Source organism: Siphateles boraxobius, unplaced genomic scaffold, assembly GCF_051911475.1.
Source record: "Siphateles boraxobius isolate OS27281-9 unplaced genomic scaffold, OSU_SipBor_1 269, whole genome shotgun sequence".
Classification (NCBI taxonomy): domain Eukaryota; kingdom Metazoa; phylum Chordata; class Actinopteri; order Cypriniformes; family Leuciscidae; genus Siphateles; species Siphateles boraxobius.
Genome location: NW_027508886.1, coordinates 562,770 through 586,000, shown reverse-complemented (window position 1 = coordinate 586,000; position 23,231 = coordinate 562,770). Strand labels below are relative to the sequence as shown.

Sequence of the window (23,231 nt, the reverse complement as noted above, 5' to 3'; positions counted from 1 at the left end):
TGTTCCATGGTGTAATGGTTAGCACTCTGGGCTTTGAATCCAGCGATCCGAGTTCAAATCTCGGTGGGACCATCATTTGCCAGGAATGTGTGCAGTACCTCGTTCGAAAAAACATTTTCGGCAGCACTGAGTCGCAAGAGCTCATCTAGGTAGTGCCCCTTGAAGGGGGGCGTAAAAACGATGTACAGCACTGGAGAATGCAGGCATCGATCCCGCTATCTCTCGCATGCTAAGCGAGCGCTCTACCATTTGAGCTAATTCCCCTCGATGATGGAGAGAAGGTGTCCATCGCTCTCAAAGACAAAGACGAGGCGCGATCCCTAGCACGTGTGCAGGTGCTGCAGCGTGATTTCCAATGACCACAAAAAAACAGGCCGCATTTTCTCTGTGCTGGCAACTTTACACTGGCTACCTTTTAATTTAATTTAATCAAAAAATTGCGCTTTGACTCCAGCGATCCGAGTTCAAATCTCGGTGGAACCTTTTTAGGTTCTTTGTGGAAGGGAGGGAAAAAACAGAGGTGATGCGCAACTGCTGACGTGGCGGTGAAATTGGCACTCTCAAACCGAGTCGGAATCGGGGAAACATGGGCTTAAAAAGCAAAGGAATGTGTGCAGTACCTCGTTCAAAAAAACTTTTTCGGCAGCACTGAGCCGCAAGAGCTCATCTAGGTAGTGCCCCTTGAAGGGGGGGCGTAAAAAGGATGGACAGCCCTGGAGAATGCAGGCATTGATCCCACTACCTCTCGCTTGCGCTTGCTGCTTCCTACCGATTGAGCTAAAGTAAGCCCAAAGTAAGCCCACGTGAGCCAATCGCGTTTCTCTGCTGTGGCTTACTTTTGACCAATCGCGTTTCTCTCCTGTGGCTTACTTTTGACCAATCGCGTTTCTCTCCTGTGGCTTACTTTTGACCAATCGCGTTTCTCTCCTGTGGCTTACTTTTGACCAATCGCGTTTCTCTCCCATGGCTTACTTTTGACCAATCGTGTTTCTCTTCTGTGACGTACTTTTGACCAATCAGCGGCTCCTATTATTGTCATCTTTGCAACAGGTAAGGCTATTCTTCATTACTGTATAATCGTTTAATATTTATTCATATACATTGTGTATTTTTGGAAAATTAGACATGCCAATATAGCTAGCTAGCGTGTATTGTACAGGTTTACTTCAGTACCTGTGAACCTGTAACTTTTCCCATGATAAAATACAGAAAAGAAAACATGTAGCTACTGTTAAGTTAATTAGCCGGCCGCTAATTAAGCTATATCCTCCTGAGACCAAAAAAAGTTTAGTTAATAATTTAGTATTTTGTGTGTCATTACATTGTTTAGAGTATAAGAAAGTTTTTTGCAAAAACGTTTTTTTTTTTTAATAATGTTCATATAGGTTATACTATGTCTTCTGTATAGGACACTACTAGGACTCATTTTTTATTATTATTTTATTTAAAAAGACGTGATCTAAAAAAAACCCATTGTTTTTGCCTATTCATGTCTTTAAATAAAATAATAATAAAAAATGAGTCCTAGTGTCCTCTACAGAAGACATAGTATAACCTATATGAACATTATAAAAAAAAAAAAACGTTTTTGCAAAAAACTTTCTTATGCTCTAAACAATGTAATGCCACACATATTACTAAATTAACTACACTTTTTTTGGTCTCAGGAGGATATAGCTTAATTATATCAGTGTTTTATATCCTGAAATTGTTTAGGTTTCAGGATTTTATATACCAAACTTTGTATGAAGATGATTCCCAACTATGTTATAAAAGATAACAGAATGATTTGATATAGACTTCCATTTTGCTTTATGCAATATGTGTGTAAAATGGCCATAAGCGGGTTTTCCCATTTTATACAATGTATCTATGTATCTAATTTGCATATTAATGTATTCTTGGGGCAACATGTAATGAAAAAAGAACCGAATAATGGGAGTTAGTAGTAATTGCCAAGATTTTCATAATAATATCTAATATTTCATATAATTTCTTTCCATATTGTCACCCAAAATGCCTGAAAAACATGATTTAAGTCCTGCTGTGTAGTTTGCTAAATTATTGTAACACACTTAACATACAGGTATCTTTTAGATTGACACAGGTAATAGTCTCTTTCGGATTTTCATTTCAGAAAATGTACGCATACCCCGTTTTTCGTCGCCAGTCAGCAACATCAAACCGTCTCCTCATGGCGCCATCGGCGGAGGCGAAGCAACTTCAAAATGTGGTGTCTGGAAGGGCCAAATCGAAGGAGGAGGTGCTGGCAGAGGCAAGTACTTTTGTCTGCACAAACGGTGGAGATCCCAGTGACCAGTTTTTAGTACTGGCTCACTGCAAACTTCAGTTTGGGATGTACCAGGGTCAGAGATTTAGATGGCTCCTGGAAAACTCTCTGGGGTACGCAGTGTATTTGGTGCTCAGCATTTCCAGTGAGAAAGCGCAGACAACCCCCCTGTCAGAAAATAAACAACTGTTCCTACAGTACACTTCTCATATTAGAGAGATGGCAGAAGAAGTAGAGAAGTATAAGAGGAAGCAGGAAATGCAAGCAGAAGCCCGGGCAACTGGAGACCAGGGCTGCTTGATGGTGGAGTTTGGTGACTTTCAGGGCCGGTCCATGAAGGATGTTTATGAAGACCAGAGCAATGAGGCCGAATCCCTCATCAGGTACTTGGTTAAGGCAGATGCCAGGCCCAACACTAACATGGCCATTTTCAAGGCGTATGTCCTGAAAAGACGGGCTTCTGATATGGGCACCAGTGTACATCAGCCTGCACGTCCACCTGCAGCCTCCAGTACCTCTGTACGTCCACCTGCAACCTCTAGTGCCTCTGCACGTCCACCTACAGCCATCCAAACTGGTTTACAGCAGACCGCCACTGTGAAAGCACTGTTGGCGCGTGGCAAACATTTGTCACCTTCACAGCTGGCAAAAAATCTAATGTCACCAGTTAAACCCTGTGAGTAGGAGTGTAAATATAGAATTTTCCCTACAGCAGTTCTACATGTATTCATTTATCGTCATGGCAAACTTGTCCACTTGTTGTTTCCAGATCCATTACTGCAGTCCACTTTACCTCCTCCGGCAGCAGAACCCCCAGCCAAACATTTGGTCCGAAAGCAGCTTTTCGCTACTGGTAAGTAAGCAACATCTTACATATGTTTGTCTCCATGTATTGATCACAGTAATAGTTTTAACATTTGTGCTCCAGGCACTTCCATTCCCACTGCTGAAGATGATGATGAGGAGCTGGTATTTGCTGCATCACAATGTGAAGCACAGCTAAATACAGGTGTGGCATATGACACAAATGCAAATATTATAAGAATGTTTTGTGGAAACCCACTGAGAATCATTATTTTTGAAAATAAATAAACATTTTTAAATATTTTTTGTTTACAATACAGAATTATGTGACATCATGCCTCAAGCGGGAGGCATTCTTTGAGTGCACTTCTTCCAAACCTTAAGGATGTCCAAAGGTGTCAGTGTATTTATTTGCGTTTCCGAACTTACCTGTTGCTAAACAATCACTGGATAACTTTTTCACACTGCTTGCTCTTCTCACTCACTCAACCTGAGCAGACAGGATGGTGGAGATTCATTGTTCTAATAATTAGAGGAACAGTTTTTCCTTATTGTGTCTGTGTGCATGCTTCATGTCTGTGGGCATCATACTTTTTTTTACTGAATTCATCACGACTCATTTTCCTTCTTTCATTCCATCTAATCCTCATTCTCAAAGAGCTATATTGATCCCATATTCCTTACATCAATAAAGTGTACACTGTGTTCTTTGCTTCTTGACACTAATACCATTTTCTTCACTGTTATTCCTAAATATAATCATAATTATTATTAATACTTGTTTAAAATTACTGCTTCGCCGGCTGTTTGTGGACTGCATTTATGGCATATTACTATCAAATAACAGTCATCCTTATATTGTTTATGTTACTGTTCACTCAGAGGCCTGTGCCGGTCCGTCTCCATCAGCGGAAACAGCACAGACACCAGCTCTTCCTCATCATCAGCCACCAGCTGAGCTTCCTAGTCACTGGAGAGATCATCTTCCACCTTTCCAGCATGAGTGGATCCGGAACACACTGTTTAAGGCCAACATGCGAACCGAAAAGCCAGAAATAGTGTCCCAGCTGAAGCTTTGGTGGTATCCTCCTCAGCCCCCTTTAATAAACACCCAGCCACCCGCCTCACCTGACCTCTTCTTCTGTCGGCCCATTTTCTTATGGATGCCGCTAAAGATGTGGTTGTTTCCTCTTGTCTGCGTTCGCCCAGACTGTGGTAAGCACAGACTTACAGCGGCAGGACTTTACCGTACCGTGCGCAAGGTCTTGGACATTGATGGGTGGTATGACCTTGCCACTGAGTATCTGGAGTGCAAACGCTGCAAAAAGAAGTATCCAGCTTGGAATGAGGACATCTTAGGACAGCTGGATATGGGCCACCGCAGTCAGTTTCCAGCTTTGCTGACATACAGGTAATTCATAATGACAATCATTCATTATCAGGCGCTTTTATTTGTGTTATTTTTTCCAACCAAAGCATTTGCATGATTATACTGTTGTTTCTTTAGATACTCATGTGACAACCGGGTGGTGAGGATGATGAGGGAGAGGACACTGGGCAACAGTGTGACTCAGCTCTACAAGAAGCTGATGGAATAACACAGTGAGGCATGGACACAGCGTGTTCTGCAGTACCTGACTGCCTGTGAACCATTCACAAGGTCCTCCCTTGTGCAGCCTCCTGTGTTTGCTGAGCCTCCCCTCTTACCTGCCCTTCCTAAACCTAAGTGGCTGTTAGCTGTGTACGCCAGGGATGTTCTGGGGCGACTGGACGAGGTCAAGGCCAAAATAACATCTGTATTTGGCTGTTTTCTCAAGATGGACTCCACAAAAAAGGTATCACAGCCCTGTTTATATCCAGAAATTGTCCAGATATGGATATGTGTGTGTGTGTACATAATGCACAGTTATGAGTTTTTATTTTGTTTTGTTTTTAAAAATCTTTTTTTTTCTTCAATAGGTCACAAAAAAGCTTGCCGGTGCTGCTTCAGGAACAGCTGCCTGGTGCACAAATGTTGGTAACGAACACGGCCAAGTCCTTGTCTCTGTCCTAACAGCCGCCGAGGGACATGCACTGGACCCCATGGCAGCTGGCCTAATGAAACGCTACCGAGAGGCAGGAGAGGCATCCCCAAAGGTGATGTACGTGGACAGAGATTGCTGCAGTCAGCACGGCCAGTCTCAGGTGAAGGCCATGTTTTCGGAGTGGGATGAGCTTGAAGTGCGCCTGGACATCTGGCATTTCATGCGGCGATTTGCTGCAGGTGTCACGACAGAGGGTCATCAGCTCTATGGGATCTTCATGGCACGTCTATCCATGTCCATATTCCAGTGGGATTCAGAGGATGTGGCTGCTCTTCGCCGTGCAAAGGAGGGTGAGCTGGCAGCAAAGAAGACTGGCTACATCTCAGAAAAGGCGGTCAGTGCTAGCATTAACCGGAGGGAGTTGGCACTGCACTGCCGGAGGAGGACCAGGGGGGAGGAGGAGACCACCATATTGATTGGGTCACTGATTGATCAGTTTGACAGTGCGGACGGGAAGGATACTCTGGGAGTTCCACTTCTGAACCATGAACGGATCCAGCAGATATGGAAAGAACAGCGGAAGCATGTACAGTGTATCCAAGACCCAGAGCACTTTCCGCTCTACATAAAGAAGGGGACACTGAAGAAAGGCGGTGTGGAGCTGTGCTGCTACAGGTGTGCTCGAGGCTCTACCTCCTTGGAGTCATTCCACCTCCACCTGAACCGTTTTATTCCAGGTATTACATACATATGGATTAGTAATTTTTCTGTAAAAAAATATAAGCACTGTAACTGCTTCCATTACGTTAAATTAATGTCACATTAATAAATGTCACACTTTTACAGTTCTTTTCTGATGTCATAAAAGCATTGACAAAGCTGTCTTGCCTCACAAATCACTAATAACTCTGGTTATAATGACAATAATTGTTTTTATGTAATTACATAACTCTATTACATGTAACCAGCTACTTCATAGCACCTCATGTGTAGTAAATATATTGTACATATGTGACATATAAAACCCTTTTTTTTTTTTTTTTTTACTTTTAGGAACCAGTGCCAGTGATGCGCATTTTCAAGCCTATCTCCTTGAGGGCTTGATGCGTTGGAATGATCACCGGATGGAAGATGCCATAAAAGTAGCGTCCTCCATCCGGTCATATGGCAGTGCCATGAGAGAGGTTGTGGACCAGCTTAGCAAGACAGTCTTTGGGAAGCCCTGGGATGAGCGCTATCGCCCTCCTGGAGCATATACAGGCAAGACATTCATTAATTTGTTATTTTGTAATACTCTACTAAGTATCAATTTAGCCTTAAATGTACTAGACAATATATTAAGACATTTTTTTCCCCTTTTATTCTCGTAGGTGAATTGCTAGGAATAGAGTACCTTTACAGCCAGACTGGCAAAACACTGACTCCAGTGCTCCAGAACCCAGAGGATGAGGACAGGCTGGTGGAGGAAATTGATGACCAAGACCTGCAAGATGAGGGGTTTGAGGAAGAGATCACGGAGGACATCACAGTTCCAGTTCTGTACGAGAATGACCCCTGCCATGATCTCGCAAACAGCCCCTCATCTTTGCCTCAGCCTCAGTCCCCAGCATCACTGGCTGATGTATCAATGGCTGACGTGCCACTGGCTGAGCCATCCACATCAACTAGAGAAGGACACCAACTTGCCCCTGCCCCTTCAGTGTTGTCACAGCCATCTGACACTGGAAGCAGTTTCTCAGACGAGGCTCAGGTAAAACACTTTAAGGGCTTTATTTAATTTCAATCTCGTTTTATTCCACATATATTAACATTAATCTGAATTTACTAGGGAGCAGTCATTGGGCCCGATGGCATTGCTGGGTGGGACAAGGTCCAGGATATGGCAGGTTACCTGGTTGGTCTTCGTGAGGCTCCTTACCTCACTGACCTGCAGGTGACAGAGGCCATTCAGCTGTGGACAGCTCTCCATGACATAGACAAACAGCGGGTCAACTATCAGCCTCGACATCAGCCTCAGCTGACACATGGACGCTTTAAGGCACCAAAGCGGTCCGGAGTCACAACGGGTGTGGAGATTGTAAAACGGTGTCTGATTGGACATCCCGGGGGACCAGCACAGTGGCCCAGCACCAGCCGCTTGGTTGAGGCCATTTGTACAAACCTGTGTGCTTTACACAAGTCGCCGACCAAGAAGGCTGGAGTTTGCCGCCCCAGGTGGTCTAAAATCCTCTCGGATTACCACCACATCCGAGAGCTGTTGCTTAACAATCGCAGGCTGATGGATGAAACAATGATCCAGCTGTTTGAGCTAAACCAGAAGACACTCATTCAGTGGTAAGCAAGGCACATTATTTTCTTCAAATTAACTGAATACTTTTTTAAACATATATATAATACATGTAATTTATTTTCAGGTTTCAACGGCAGCAGAAAAAACAGGAAATGAGTGTCCTCGCTCAGGGACTGACTCCACCTGACCCAATTGCTGTGGCTGATACGCAGCTTCCTCCACCGAGGGAAAAATTGGATGAAGCGGCATCGACCTCACGCCCAAAACATACATTTACCCTTCCGCCAAATTGAGAAGGACAGGCTCCTCTTCTGCGACCAGGTCGACGGCCTGCTGCTGCCACCACCATGGTGTGCCCCATTGCACCTGCCCCCACAGCATCAGGAGTTGTGCAGCCCATTTCAGCACCTGGGTCATTGTCACTAGTCCTTAACCCAGACATGACCGTGTCAATGGTGATTCCACCTTCTGGTGCTTCAACATCCGGTGCAGGCCCAGCTCCACCTGCTCCTGTGTCTGCTGCTCCTGTTTCCCGTTACACCCAGAGGAACAGGCGCTGGCGGGCCCAGGAGACGGAAAGCGGAGTCCATAAGAGGAAGTATGTGCGAGGGGTAACCTTTAACATGTGCAGCAAATGTGGGCAGCCCAAAACCAAAGAGTTTGGCCATAGCCGATATGGTAATGCCACATTTTGCTTGGGTGCCTCAAATGGAAAATCTTTAGATGACTGGTTGGCAGAACAGCGCCAGCAAAATACAAGCCAAACTCCACCTCCTCAATAAACAATTTGCTTTTTTCCTGTATATATTTTGTATATATTACTGTACATGGTTCCACCCAGTCTTTCATATTGTCCTATATATATATTTATATATATATATATATATATATATATATATATATATATATATATATATATTTGTGTTTGTGTCTGTGTACTCATTTCATTATTTGTGTGTATTCATTTTAATATTTGTTTTTTTACATTTAAAGTGTCATTTAAATATTTGTGTATTCATTTTAATAAAACATTTTAAGTGTCATTGAAATATTTGTATGTATTCATTTTAATAAAACATTTAAAGTGTCTTAAAGTAATCTAATAAATCATATCAATCAAATCATATCCCTCACAAAAAACACACATATTTGAAGAAACATTTGTATTAATTTTATTCAATCATAAACAACATGTAATATGCAATTTTTAAAAAATAATATACACAAAAAAAAACATTTAATAAAACATTTGAAGTGTCTTACAACAAATCTGATAAATCATGTCAATCAAATCATATCCCTCCATTTTTATTCATTTTATTAAATAATCAACTACATGTAATGTGCAATATTTAAAAATAATAATAATACACACAACAAAAATATAAATCAATATAATGATGTCATAGATAAATGAAGACGCAGGCGCAGTTGATCACACGCAGAACACGGGTTCGAATCCAGCCCGCGGAGGGTGACTTGTTTCAAATGTGACTAAACTCCTGCATAATGCACAGGAATATAGCCCTAATAATGTTGCAGGGGAAATTTGTGGGCAAATTCTCGTTTTTCGCGTCTTTTTGGCTTGTGTGCGGGGGCGCAAAGATTGGGCCCATTCTTTTGTGCAGCAAGCGCTCTACCATTTGAGCTAATTCCCCTCGATGATGGAGAGAAGGTGTCCATCGCTCTCAAAGACAAAGACGAGGCGCGATCCCTAGCACGTGTGCAGGTGCTGCAGCGTGATTTCCAATGACCACAAAAAAACAGGACGCATTTCCTCTCTGCTGGCAACTTTGCACTGGCTACCTTTTAATTGTAGATTTAATCAAAAAATTGCGCTTTGAATCCAGCGATCCGAGTTCAAATCTCGGTGGAACCTTTTTAGGTTCTTTGCGGAAGGGAGGGAAAAAACAGAGGTGATGCGCAACTGCTGACGTGGCGGTGAAATTGGCACTCTCAATTCCGAGTCGGAATTGGGGAAACATGGGCTTAAAAAGCAAAGGCTTCATCTGCTTCTTGCTATCGTGCTTCTGGACTCAATGACTTAAATCCTTGCTATCGTGCTTCTGGACTCAATGACTTAAATCCTGCTGCTCATGGGAAAAGTTGACACACGCCAAGGTTCCATGGTGTAATGCTTAGCACTCTGGGCTCTGAATCCAGCGATCTGAGTTCAAATCTCGGTGGGACCTGCTTTTGCCAGGAATGTGTGCAGTACCTCGTTTGAAAAAACTTTTTCGGCAGCACTGAGCCGCAAGAGCTCATCTAGGTAGTGCCCCTTGAAGGGGGGGCGTAAAAAGGATGGACAGCACTGGAGAATGCAGGCATCGATCCCACTACCTCTCGCTTGCGCCTACTGCTTCCTACCGATTGAGCCAAAGTAAGCCCAAAGTAAGCCCACGTGAGCCAATCGTGTTTCTCTGCTGTGGCTTACTTTTGACCAATCGCGTTCTCTCCTGTGGCTTACTTTTGACCAATCGTGTTTCTCTCCTGTGGCTTACTTTTGACCAATCGCCTTTCTCTCCTTTGGCTTACTTTTGACCAATCGCGTTTCTCTCCTGGCTCTGCTCCTGTGGCTTACTTTTGACCAATCGGCCACCGCTATTATTAGGCAAGGCAAGGCAAGGCAAGTTTATTTATATAGCACATTTCATACACAATGGTAATTCAAAGTGCTTTACATAGAAGAAATTAAAATAATCAAAAGAAATCAGAATAATTAAAACAGTTTGGAATAAAATATAAAATACAGAAATAATCAAATGAAATCAGAATAATTAAACCATAAAATAAAATACAGTGCAAACAGTAGGACGAACAGTGGCACAGTGCTCATTCAGTAAATGCACAGTTAAACAGATGTGTTTTGAGTCTGGATTTGAATGTGACTACTGTAGGAGCACATCTGATCTCTTCTGGAAGCTGGTTCCAGCTGCGGCTGGCATAGTAGCTAAAAGCTGACTCGCCATGCTTAGAGTGAACCCTTGGTATTTCTAGCCGATGTGATCCTAACGATCTGAGTGATCTGTTGGGTCTATATTCACTGAGCATATCTGGAATGTATTGAGGTCCTAGGCCATTGAATGATTTATATACCAGTAATAATACTTTAAAATCAATCCTAAATGTAACTGGCAGCCAGTGTAAAGACCTGAGGACTGGTGTGATGTGTTCATATTTTCTGGTTCTGCTCAGAATCCTAGCAGCAGCGTTCTGTATGAGCTGCAACTGTCTTATGGTCTTTTTGGGAAGGCCAGTGAGAAGTCCATTACAATAATCCACCCTACTGGTGATGAAAGCATGCACAAGTTTTTCTAAGTCTTGACTGGAAACAAAGCATCTAATTCTTGCAATATTTTTCAGGTGATAATATGCTGATTTAGTTATTGCTTTGACATGACTACTGAAACTAAGGTCTGACTCTAGAGACACACCCAGATTCCTGACTTGATTTTTAGTTGTTTGACCCCTAGACTGAAGGTATGCGTTCACCTTGAGAACTTCATCTTTGTTTCCAAACGCAATGACTTCAGTTTTGTATTTGTTTAACTGAAGAAAGTTTTGGCACATCCAATTGTTTACTTCATCAATGCATTGGCAAAGGGAGTCAATGGGGCTGTAATCGTTAGGCGATAGGGATAAGTAGAGCTGTGTGTCGTCTGCATAGCTATGGTAAGCCATTTGGTTCTTTCTCATTATTTGGCTCATTGGGAGCATGTACAGGTTGAATAGGAGTGGCGCAAGAATTGAGCCTTGAGGGACTCCGCATGTCATGGATGTCCACTCAGACTTATGGTCTCCTATACTCACATAATAACCTCTGCCTCGTAAGTATGACCTGAACCATTTTAGGACTATCCCAGAAAGCCCGACCCAGTTTTCCAGCCTGTCAAGAAGTATTTTGTGATCGACAGTGTCAAATGCAGTACTGAGGTCGAGTAGTACCAGCACTGATAATTAGCCTGTATCAGTATTTAAGCGAATATCATTTATTATCTTTATGAGCGCGGTCTCTGTACTGTGGTGCGGTCGGAAACCAGAGTGAAAATGGTCAAAGTATCCATTCGAGCGTAAGAATTTGATCAGCTGATTGAAGACAACTTTTTCAATGATCTTGCCTATGAAAGGAAGATTTGATATCGGTCAATAGTTGTTTAATATGGTCTTATCCAGATTGCTCTTTTTCATGAGGGGTGTAGGATTACAAATTTTATTTTAAATGTATAATTGAGCTTCCAATACAATAGCATAGAAACTGAGAAAGTTTATTAGTTTGAATTTTGTATCTAAGGTAAATGATGTCACAAACCTGCCTGTTCCTGTCTGTCCAGCTCTCTATTGTAAGTTAAATTGGTCAGAGCACTGAGACTATCACCTTTTGTCTTTATGCACTGCCTGGCCATTAAGATAATGTGAAGGTATCGGTGAAGAGTCTGGCTGATTGGATTAGGATATTTACATTACACTGTTATGCTGATTGGATTAGGATTGGTAACACTCTCAGTCTAGGGCACATCCTTAACCCAGATGCCTCATTTGCATGCTTTTGTTTCCACCTTTATGTAACTCCTCCTCCTGAAAGGGTATATGAACTAAATGTATACTGCCTTAGTTAGACTTGATTGAGATGACTACAGCGACGAAATAAAGAACTTATACCTCAACAATCTCCTGGTCTGCAACTCTATCTTTTCTACACTTGAGAAGAAGAAGTTCACAACAGGGGCTTGACGACAGCAGTTTTCAGGGAGGTCGGAAAACTCCCAGAGAGAAGTGAGGCATTTACCACTTCCAGGAGATCTGCTTCTAAGCTGTGTAACACATTTTTGAAAAAAGATGTGGGAAGTGCGTCAAGGGCGCAGGTTGATGTTTTTAGTTGCTGTACGGTTTCTTCCAAAATTTTGCCATCAATTTCTTCGAAATCAGACATAGTGGCTACTTTCTCGTGCTGTTGTCTGATCTGCCTGACCCCAGCGCAACTCAAGGATGAGCTGATCACCTTTCTGATATTATTGATTTTCTCAGAGAAGAAAGAAGTAAACTCACTGCACTTTCTCACTGAGAGCATTTCACTGGGAATCTGGCTTGGGGGGGTTGTCAGTCTCTCTACAGTAGCAAAAAGAGTGCGCGTGTTGTTTATATTGCTGTTTATAATATTCGAGAAAAAAGTCTGTCTAGCTTTGCTTAGTTCCTTATTGAAAGCATGGATGCTGTCTTTGTAGATGTTATAATGGACTACACGTTTTGTCTTCCGCCACATGCGCTCTGCTTTTCTGCATTGTCTTTTCATATTTTGCACTGCTGTTGAGTTTCTCCAAGGTGCTTTTTGCCTGCCACTCTTCTTCCTGACTTTCACAGGAGCAATATCATCAATTACACTCTTAACTTTTGAGTTAAAAGAATCAAGGAGAAAATCAACAGAGTCAGCAGATATGCTTGGTGTTAAAGATATAGCCTTCATAAATAGTACACTAGTGTTCTCATTTAAGCATCTCTTCTTGACAGACACAGATCTAGCTTCAATGGCAGGAGAGATCAATATATCAAAGAAAATACAAAAATGATCAGACAGTGCTACATCCTTAATAACAATTGATGAAATGTTTAGACCCTTACTGATAAGTAAATCTAGAGTGTGTCCACGATTATGTGTGGGTCCATGTACATGCTGAGTCAGATCAAAAGTTTTTAAAACAGTTTTGATTTCTTTTGCCATATTGTTTTCTGCATTATCTATGTGAATGTTAAAATCTCCAGCAATGGCAAAGCAGTCAAACTCTGAGGAAATTGTTGATAACAGTTCTGTTAAGTTCTCAGCAAAAGCTGGAGAGTATTTTGGAGGCCTGTAAACAATGATAAGTAAATTGCGTGGAGCACCTTTTAACACAATACCCAGATACTCGAAAGACGGGTGTGATGAGGGGGGCGTGGTTTTAGCGCCGTCTGTAGTGAGAGACGAGTCAGAGGGAGCGGCGGTGAGTAAGTGGGTCAAGTGCAAATGATAAACACCTGTGTCTAATTGCAGTGATTGGCGTGGGGAGACGCATAAAAACCCACAGACTGAGAGAATGAGGAAAGAGAGGAGGACTGGTGACTCGTGCGTGAGCAAAGAGGAAAACTGGGACAGCTGAAAGGAGCACGGAAAGAGTTTATGCAAAGCTGTGGAAGACCTTGAAGCTGAACCAGTGTGGAATGAGTTGTTATTTGAATTATTGTGTTGCTGTAGTAAAACTACGGTGAACGTGCTGTGTGCACAACATTTATTATTTTTGGTTGAAATAAACAACGTACGAGTCCCAATCTCGCCGACCCTGTCTCCTTCTTCCTCCATAAAGACGAACTTTGTTACACTGGTGCCGAAACCCGGTAAGAAGGAGATCGGCCGCCGCCATGCAGAACCCGTCAGGAACGCCGTTTGCGGACATCATCCAGTCACTCGCGGCTCTTCAAAGAGACCAACATCAGGCCCTCCTGAGTGTTAAGGAGGAGCACGAGCGGCGCTTTCAGGCGCTGCTCCAAGGGCAACAGGAAGACCGCGAGTTGTTCCGGAGCTGTTTGGACCGGGAGACTCCGGCCAGCCCCACTCCAACATCAGACTCGGCCTTGCCGCTCACCTTATCGAAGATGGGTCCAGCTGACGACCCGGAGGCGTTCCTGGACCTCTTCGAAAGGATGGCCGAGACCCGGGGCTGGCCCAGGGCAGACTGGCCACTGCGTCTCATCCCGCTGCTGTCAGGGGAGTCGCAGGTTGCCGCCCACCAGCTGCCTGTCGCGAGTCTCCTGTTCTATCAAGACCTACGGCGCGCCATCCTGCAACGGGTCGGTCGGACCACGGAACAGCATCGCCAGCGCTTCAGGTCTCTGACACTCGACGAGTCCGGCCGGCCCTTCGTGATGGCGCAACAGCTCCGGGACTCCTGCCGCAAATGGCTGATGGCCGGGGGAAGCGACGTCGAGCAGATTATCGACCAGGTGGTACTGGAACAGTTTATCGTGAAGCTCCCCAAGAAAACTGCACAGTGGGTCCAGTGCCACCGCCCGACGTCGCTGGACCAGGCCATCCAACTGGCGGAGGATCACATGGTGGCGTGCTCTGGGGTCGGCGAAACCCTTCCATCTGTCTCTCTCTCCCCCTCTCTCTCTCTCTCTTCCCCGGCCTCTACCCCCTCCCTTTCTACAAAGCCTGTTCCCCTTCCTAGGTCGCGAGGAGGCTTTGCACCCAGACCAGCGCCGAGGTGGAGGTCCGGGTGGTCCGGTGACAATGGCGCGGCCGCGAGGACGGCGACGAGGGGGACACCGGCTGGGGAACTTTCCACCCTGGCGCAGCTGGCGCCTCTCTCCCCACGTCAATCCCTTGGCCCACTTCCTGCCGCTGGAACAGCGGTAAAACCTGGGCCGGCCTGTTGGCGCTGTGGGGACCCGGGCCACTTCATCGACAGGTGCCCGGTGATGGAGGTGGGGACACTGGTTCGGGTCCCCGACGCGCCAAAGGCCGCCCCCGATCAAGCCGGCCCGTACAAAATACCAGTGAGTATAAAGGGGGGTACTTATCAGGCTTTGGTGGATTCAGGATGCAACCAAACCTCGATTCATCAAAGCCTGGTTCGATCTGGGCCATTGGATAACAGCCGCGTGGTTAAGGTGCGGTGTGTGCACGGTGTGGTGGTGAGTTATCCTTTAATGTCGGTAGAAATTCTATTTAGGGGACAAAAACATAGTGTGGAGGTTGCAATTAACCCGCACCTCCGACATCCGCTAATCTTGGGTACCGATTGGCCTGGTTTCAAGAAGTTATTGGGGGTTTTATGTGCGGATGTCTCTTGGGAAAAGAAGCACCAGGGGAAGACAGCGGTGATTCAGGTGGGGGATGCTGTACCGGGGCCTCTGGGTACTGCTGTAGGGGAAGAGAGCACTTTGGAGGGAAATATCCTCTCCCAGCGCGATGATTTTCCCCTAGAGCAGTCCCAGGATGAGACGCTAAAACGCGCGTTTGACCAGGTCCGTTCCATCGACGGTCAGCTACTCCACCCGGACCAACCGCTCTCTTACCCCTATTTTTGTGTGATCAAAGATAGGTTGTATCGGGTGACCCAAGACGCCCAGACAAAGGAGGATACAACCCAGTTGTTAGTACCAAAGAGCCGTCGGGAAATGCTTTTCCAGGCGGCTCATTGTAATCCGATGGCCGGTCATTTGGGGCAAACGGCGACACTAAACCGTCTCATGGCCCGATTCTTTTGGCCGGGCATTCACGAGAACGTGCGCAGGTGGTGCGCGTCTTGTCGTGAATGTCAGTTGGTTAATCCACCGGCCAACCCAAAAGCACCCTTGTGCCACCTTCCGCTGATGCAGGTCCCCTTTGAACGAATTGGTATGGACCTCATCGGGCCATTAGAACGGTCAGCACGAGGGCATCGTTTTGCGTTAGTCTTGGTAGATTACGCAACACGATACCCAGAAGCAGTCCCGCTTCGCAATATCTCCGCTAAGAGTGTGGCAAGCGCGCTGTTTTCTTTAATCTCCCGGGTGGGGATCCCTAAGGAGATCCTCACCGATCAAGGCACGGCGTTTATGTCACGAACGGTACGCGAGCTTTACGAATTGTTGGGCATTAAATCGATTCGCACCAGCGTCTATCACCCACAAACGGACGGCCTGGTCGAACGGTTTAATCGCACATTGAAAACCATGATTCGTAAGTTCGTTCACGAAGACGCCAAAAATTGGGATAAATGGTTGGAACCCCTTCTGTTTGCTGTACGCGAGGTCCCCCAAGCCTCCACGGGGTTTTCCCCCTTCGAGCTTCTTTTCGGTCGCCAGCCCCGTGGGGTGTTGGATGTACTGAGGGAGGTTTGGGAGGACGGACCGTCCGCTAGTAAGAATGAAATTCAGTATGTCCTGGACCTGAGAACAAAACTCCACACATTGGGGCGGCTCTCTTTGGAGAATTTGTTACAGGCCCAGGACAGACAGAGACAGCAATACAATAGGGGGGCTAAACTGCGTCAATTCTCACCGGGAGATAAGGTACTTGTATTACTTCCCACGTCCAGCTCGAAATTACTCGCAAAGTGGCAAGGGCCGTTTGAGGTCACACGGCGAGTTGGTGATCTCAACTATGAGGTAATTCGATCGGATCGGGGTGGGGGACGTCAGATTTACCACCTCAACCTGCTAAAAAAATGGGTTGAGGCTGAGGCAGTGATGCTGGCGACGGTGGTGACTGGAGAGGAGGATCTCGGGCCAGAAGCGTATGTTAAATCCCAGTCATTCGCTCTGGCTCCCTCTGGTGATCACCTCTCGCTCTCGCAGCTCGCTGACATCACATCCCTACAGGCAGAATTTGCCGATGTGTTCTCGCCCCTGCCTGGTCGAACGAACCTCATTCAGCACCACGTTGAGACAGATCCGGGGGTCGTGGTACGTTGCCGCCCGTATCGTTTACCTGAACATAAAAAGAAAACCGTTCAGGCCGAATTAGAGACAATGCTGGACATGGGGGTCATAGAAGAGTCCAACAGTGACTGGGCGAGCCCGATCGTTTTGGTACCAAAACCTGACGGCTCGATTCGGTTCTGTGTGGATTATAGGAAGGTGAACGCGGTGTCTAAGTTTGATGCGTATCCAATGCCCCGGATTGACGAGTTGCTTGATCGGCTTGGTTCTGCTCGCTTTTATTCGACACTGGACTTAACAAAAGGTTATTGGCAGATCCCCTTATCTCCAATGTCTAAAGAAAAAACAGCTTTTACCACGCCGTTCGGATTGCACCAATTTGTCACACTTCCGTTCGGGTTGTTTGGGGCACCGGCGACTTTTCAGCGTTTAATGGACCGAATTCTCCGGCCGCATGCTGCATATGCCGCTGCTTATCTAGATGACATCATTATTTATAGTAATGATTGGCAGCGACATATGCAGTATTTGCGTGCTGTTCTGAAAACGCTGAGAAGAGCTGGGCTCACGGCCAACCCGAAGAAGTGTGCAATTGGGCGGGTTGAAGTAAGGTATCTGGGCTTCCACTTAGGACATGGACAGGTGCGTCCCCAAATTGATAAGACTGCTGCGGTTGCGACCTGTCCGAGTCCTAAGACCAAAAAGGAGGTTAGACAGTTCCTGGGGCTAGCGGGATACTATAGACGGTTCGTTCCCAATTATTCGGACCTCGCTAGCCCGCTGACTGATCTAACTAAAAAGGGCGCTCCAGATACGGTTCAGTGGACGGAGCAGTGCCAGCAGGCTTTTACCAACATAAAGGCTGCTCTGTGCGGCGGACCGCTTTTGCATGCTCCTGACTTTTCTCTCCCTTTTGTCCTACAGACGGATGCCTCGGACAGGGGTTTGGGTGCGGTCCTGTCCCAGGAGGTGGAGGGGGAGGAACGGCCGGTGCTGTACATCAGTCGGAAGCTTTCCAAGAGAGAGACGATGTACAGCACCATAGAAAAGGAGTGTTTGGCCATCCGTTGGGCTGTCCTCACCCTCCGATACTACCTCCTGGGCCGGGAGTTTACCCTGTGTTCGGACCACGCTCCCCTTCAGTGGCTCCACCGCATGAAAGATACCAACGCGCGGATCACCCGTTGGTATCTGGCTTTACAACCGTTTAAATTTCAGGTGGTCCACAGGCCGGGGACGCAGATGGCTGTGGCCGACTTTCTCTCCAGGAGGGGGGGGGGGGGGGGCTGCAGGCCGGACGGTTCCCCGGCCTGAGTCGGGCGGTGGGGGTATGTGATGAGGGGGGCGTGGTTTTAGCGCCGTCTGTAGTGAGAGACGAGTCAGAGGGAGCGGCGGTGAGTAAGTGGGTCAAGTGCAAATGATAAACACCTGTGTCTAATTGCAGTGATTGGCGTGGGGAGACGCATAAAAACCCACAGACTGAGAGAATGAGGAAAGAGAGGAGGACTGGTGACTCGTGCGTGAGCAAAGAGGAAAACTGGGACAGCTGAAAGGAGCACGGAAAGAGTTTATGCAAAGCTGTGGAAGACCTTGAAGCTGAACCAGTGTGGAATGAGTTGTTATTTGAATTATTGTGTTGCTGTAGTAAAACTACGGTGAACGTGCTGTGTGCACAACATTTATTATTTTTGGTTGAAATAAACAACGTACGAGTCCCAATCTCGCCGACCCTGTCTCCTTCTTCCTCCATAAAGACGAACTTTGTTACAACGGGTAATTCCCAAATGATATTTGCTTACATTGATAGACATCTTTATAAAGAGCAGCTAAACCTCCACCTCTTCTGACAGCTCTGCAGACACTCATAAAAGTAAAGTTAGGAGGGGCTGTTTCATTGAGGACTGTTGCACTGCAACTTTCTTCTAGCCAAGTTTCATTTAGCAACATAAAATCCAGGTTGTATGTGGTTATTAAGTCGTTGACTAAAAGTGATTTATTTTTAAGTGAGCGGATGTTTAAAAGTGCTAACTTAACAGTCTTACTTTTTGTCCCCACAGCAATCTTGGTATGTCGTGTAATAGGCACCAGATTAGATGGGTTTGCTGTACGGCTTTTGAAGGCCTTAGACTTTCTATCATGTAATCGAACAGCAATAGAAAAAGATACAGGCACACTGGGTTCCCGCTTGTTCTGTAAACATTTGAGAAAGTTATTGTTATCATAGCGGGGACCCGACACATATCACTGAGAGCTGGTATCAGTTGTTTTTGGTTCACCTCGAGCCGCTGGAGGAGGGTGTGGGCCATGGCGCTGTGGCAGAGGCCGAAGAGCTCTCACAGGAGGAGGGGGAGGGCGAGCTGGGCCCGCAGGCTTTGGTGGTTGTGGGGCCTGGCGTTTTTTGGTTGGTATCTGGGGGCTCGCAGCAAAAGAGTGGGATAGTCTAGTTCCAGCATGCACCAGTTGTTCCATTTTCTCTGAGAAGCACAGAAGTGGAGATGCTGGAGAGAGTGATAATGTTTCCGGTGAGAGGGATTTTTGCTCTGGTGTTATTGGAGGCTGTAATATGCTGTCCTGGTTTCCCTGGCTGTTTTCCAGAAAGTCGTCTATGGGTGCTGTATCTTGGAGCAGTGCTGGTATGTCACAGTCTGTCCGTGGTGAGCTCTGTGGGCAGGGCTCAGCTGAGATTGTGTCCGTGAGCAGAGGTTGTTGTGGCTGAGTGGTGTTATCACTGTCCTTGTGTGATGTGTCAACCGCATGTCCATTCAGGTGCTGAAGTGAAATCCTGTGGTCATTCATACTGTATCCAGGTGTGTGTGTGCCATTCAGGTTGAGTGGATTGGCACACATTGCAGAAGGATGACGGAGGGAGAAGTAGATATTGTCCTTTAGCACTCTTGAACCAAGTTTGTTTGGGTGGTGGCCATCCTGTTGAAACAGTTGCCTCTGACTCCAGAAAAGATTGAAGTTATCAATAAAGTTCACTCCTTTTATATTGCAGGTTTTTTGCAGCCATGTATTAAGCCCAAGCAACCGTGAAAACCTGTTTGTTCCTCTTGCTGGGAGTGGTCCACTGATGAATGTTTGAACTTTCAGTCTTTTAAGTGTTTCAAAAAGTTCATTGAAATCCTTTTTAAGAAGTTCCGACTGCTCTTTATGAATATCATTCTTCCCCACATGAATGATGAGTCGATTTGCAGTCTTATGTTTCATCAGAATGTTCTGAAGTTCCCTGTTTACATCAGAAGTTGTTGCTTGTGGAAGGCAGCACGTTGTTGTATCCCTGCTATTAATGTTTCTGATTACGGAGTCGCCCACTATCAGAGTCCTGGGCTCGGCTGCACTGTGAGCTGAGTGCCGCTGTCTGCTCGACCTTGAGCCCCAGTTAGCATCAGTGTTAGCTACTGGCTGATTCTGTCTGTGTGCGATCACATTCATCAAATTTGGGGATTCCTCATTCATTAATACTTCAAATCTGTTCTCAAGATGTATAGGCGGTGGTAGGAGACCAGTGTTTGCAGTCCTTGTCAGAGCCGTATCTGGGGTAGAGGATGCTACTGCAGTAATATGTGATGCTCATGACAATCTGATGTCTCGAGTGCCTTTGGGTCTCGCACCCTGTTTGTGCCATCGATTAGTAAAACGATCGGCTTGTTTCTCTACACTCAGTATGGCCTGTCGAGAAGCACTAGATTCATGGGACTCACCGGCTGAATGCTGAGGACGTCCATGACGAAGCTCTGTTGTGTGTTCCGTCTGGTTTGGTGGTCCCGCAATTAACTTTGTTTCAAGAATTGCAATCCTTTGTAAAAGTCTGTGGCATTTGGAGCAGCAGGTAGATTCCAGAGGAGGCATTTTCTTATCCTTATGAATGTAGGCAGTTGTGTTTTCTCTTCCCCGGAATGTAAGCTTTCAGTGGGAGGCTGGTCGAATAAAATAATTCTGCTTTTTTTTGTAGTAATCCAAGCGTTTGAGCACTGTGCTGATTTGCTGAAGTTAAAATTAGGTGATAAAAGGAGATAAATTATAGAAATATAAAAGCGATAGAGCAAAGCGCGGAGCAGTAAGCGAGAGCGTCCGAACAGTAGCTGAGCAGGAAGTAGTCGTCATCCGTAGTAATTATCGTCATCTTTGCAACAGGTAAGTCTATTCTTCACGACTGTATAATCGATCATTATTTATTCATAAACAGTGTTTGTTTTTAGACAATTAAACATGCCAATAAAGCTAGCTAGCGTGTAATAGCACACGTTTTCTTCTGTACATGTGAACCTGCAACTTTACCATGATATACAGTAAAAAACATGCCACTACTGTCAAGATAATTAGCCGACCGCTAATTAAGCTATATCCTCCTTAAACCATTTTTTTTGTTGTTGTTAATTTAGTATTTTTTTGTGTCATTCATTACATTATTTTGAGCACAAGAAGATTTTTACTAAAACCTTTAAAAAAAAAGTTTAATTCATATATGTTATACTATACTATGTTATACACCAGTATACATATTTATGTTATCTTTTTAAATACTATGTTATACATATTTAAAAAGACATGAATAGGCAAAAACTGTCAGGATACAGGCACAGAGGCGGAGGTAAGTGAAAGCAAACGTGAGTTTATTTACAGTGATATATGTGCAGAGACAAAGTTCATGTGCAGGTGCGTTGACGATCACGTCGTGCAGAGGATCCCAGGTGAGCAGACCCTTCTTCAGAGAGTTGAACGTGGGTAGACAATGTCCAGTGATACGAATACTTTTCTGTTTCAGATCCAGGGAGGAACAGGGAGATCTCGGTGGACACGTGGAGCACTTGGATTCAAATGGCAGGACTCGGGAAACAGGGAACCAGACTGGAATACTGGAGACAGCAAGACAGGGAGACAAAGGTGAGTATATTCAGGGGTGAGTATAGTTACGTGATGGATCTTCGTTGGCAGACTTGGAAACTTCGGGAAATCGTGGGTAACGGTCTTCTCCTGTTGGAGGCTTGACAATGACTGGGGTGTGCGTGAGTGTTTTATAGGGCTGGGTAACGAGGTGACTGATTGTGAACAGGTGTGACTGGTTAATATTCTGGGGAGAGTGACCTTTGAGTGGTGGATGGGAATGAATCTGATTGATTCCTGACACTACCCCCTCCTCCAGCGTCCGCGCCAGCGGACCTAGGACCCCGACGTCGTGGGGGTCTACCTCGAGGTCGAGGAGCAGGTTTGTCAGGGTGTTGTTCGTGGAAGGCAGTGAGTAGCATGGGATCAAGGATGTCCTTACGAGGTATCCAACACATCTCTTCCGGTCCATAATTTTCCCAGTCAACCAGATACTCGAGTAGACCACCCCGACGTCGGGAGTCCAGGATCTCTCTTACAGCGAAGATGGATTCTGTTTCAATGGGGGGTACCGGAGGATTTTCATCTTGTGCTAGATCTGTAGAGGGGACTGGAACAGGTGAGTGATGGGGCTTCAGGAGGGAAACATGGAATGAGGGGTGGATGCGGAAGTGACTTGGCAGACGGAGCTGGTAGGTAACTGGATTGATTTGTCTTGTTATGGGAAACGGACCGATGTATCTTGGACTTAACTTGCGACAGGGTAGTCTCAACCGGATATCTTTTGTTGAGAGCCAAACCAATTGTCCAGGTTGGTATTCGGGGGTGTTGCTTCGGTGAGTGTCTGCAAAGTGACTGTGACGGTTTATGGCTTGTTGGAGGTGATGGTGAGCTTGGTTCCATATTCTCTCACTGTCCCGGAACCAGGCGTTAACTGCTGGGACTTCTGAGGGTTCCCCGGACCACGGGAACAGTGGAGGTTGGTAACCCAGAATGCATTGGAACGGAGTCAGGTTGGTGGAGGTTTGTCTAAGGGAATTTTGGGCATACTCTGCCCACACGAGGTAACGACTCCAGAGGTGCTGATTGGCATGGCAGAAAGTTCGGAGGAAACAGCTGACATCCTGGATTTTTCGTTCTGCCTGACCATTAGCCTGTGGGTGATACCCTGAAGTGAGACTTACGGTGACATTCATCAGTGCAAAGAAGGCTCGCCAAACTTTTGAAATGAATTGAGGCCCCCTATCTGATACAATGTCCTCTGGGAGGCCGAAATTCTGGAAGACATGTTCCATTAAAAGTTCTGCGGTTGCAAATGCTGTGGGTAAGTTTCTCAGGGGAATCAGCTTACACGCTTTCGAAAAGCGGTCGACGGCCACCAGGATGCAGGTGTTCTCTTCGGAGGGTGGAAGATCAGTCACAAAATCCACCCCAATGTGCGACCAGGGTCTTTGGGGAACGGGTAGAGGCATGAGTTTTCCTGCGGGCAAATGACGAGGGTTTTTGTTCATTGCACATAGGATGCACCCCTGGATGAATGATTTGAGGTCTCGGAGCATGTTGGGCCACCAGTAGCAGTTTTGGAGAGTGGAGCAGGTTT

At 45.8% G+C, this 23,231-nt stretch overlaps 1 non-coding gene across 1 annotated transcript; it reads left to right on the top strand.

Annotated features, from left to right (window-relative positions):
* On the top strand, window positions 1-72 carry trnaq-uug (transfer RNA glutamine (anticodon UUG)). Its single transcript has one exon. It is a non-coding gene; the product is annotated as a tRNA-Gln (tRNA).
* The last annotated feature ends 23,159 nt before the right edge of the window (window positions 73-23,231 follow it).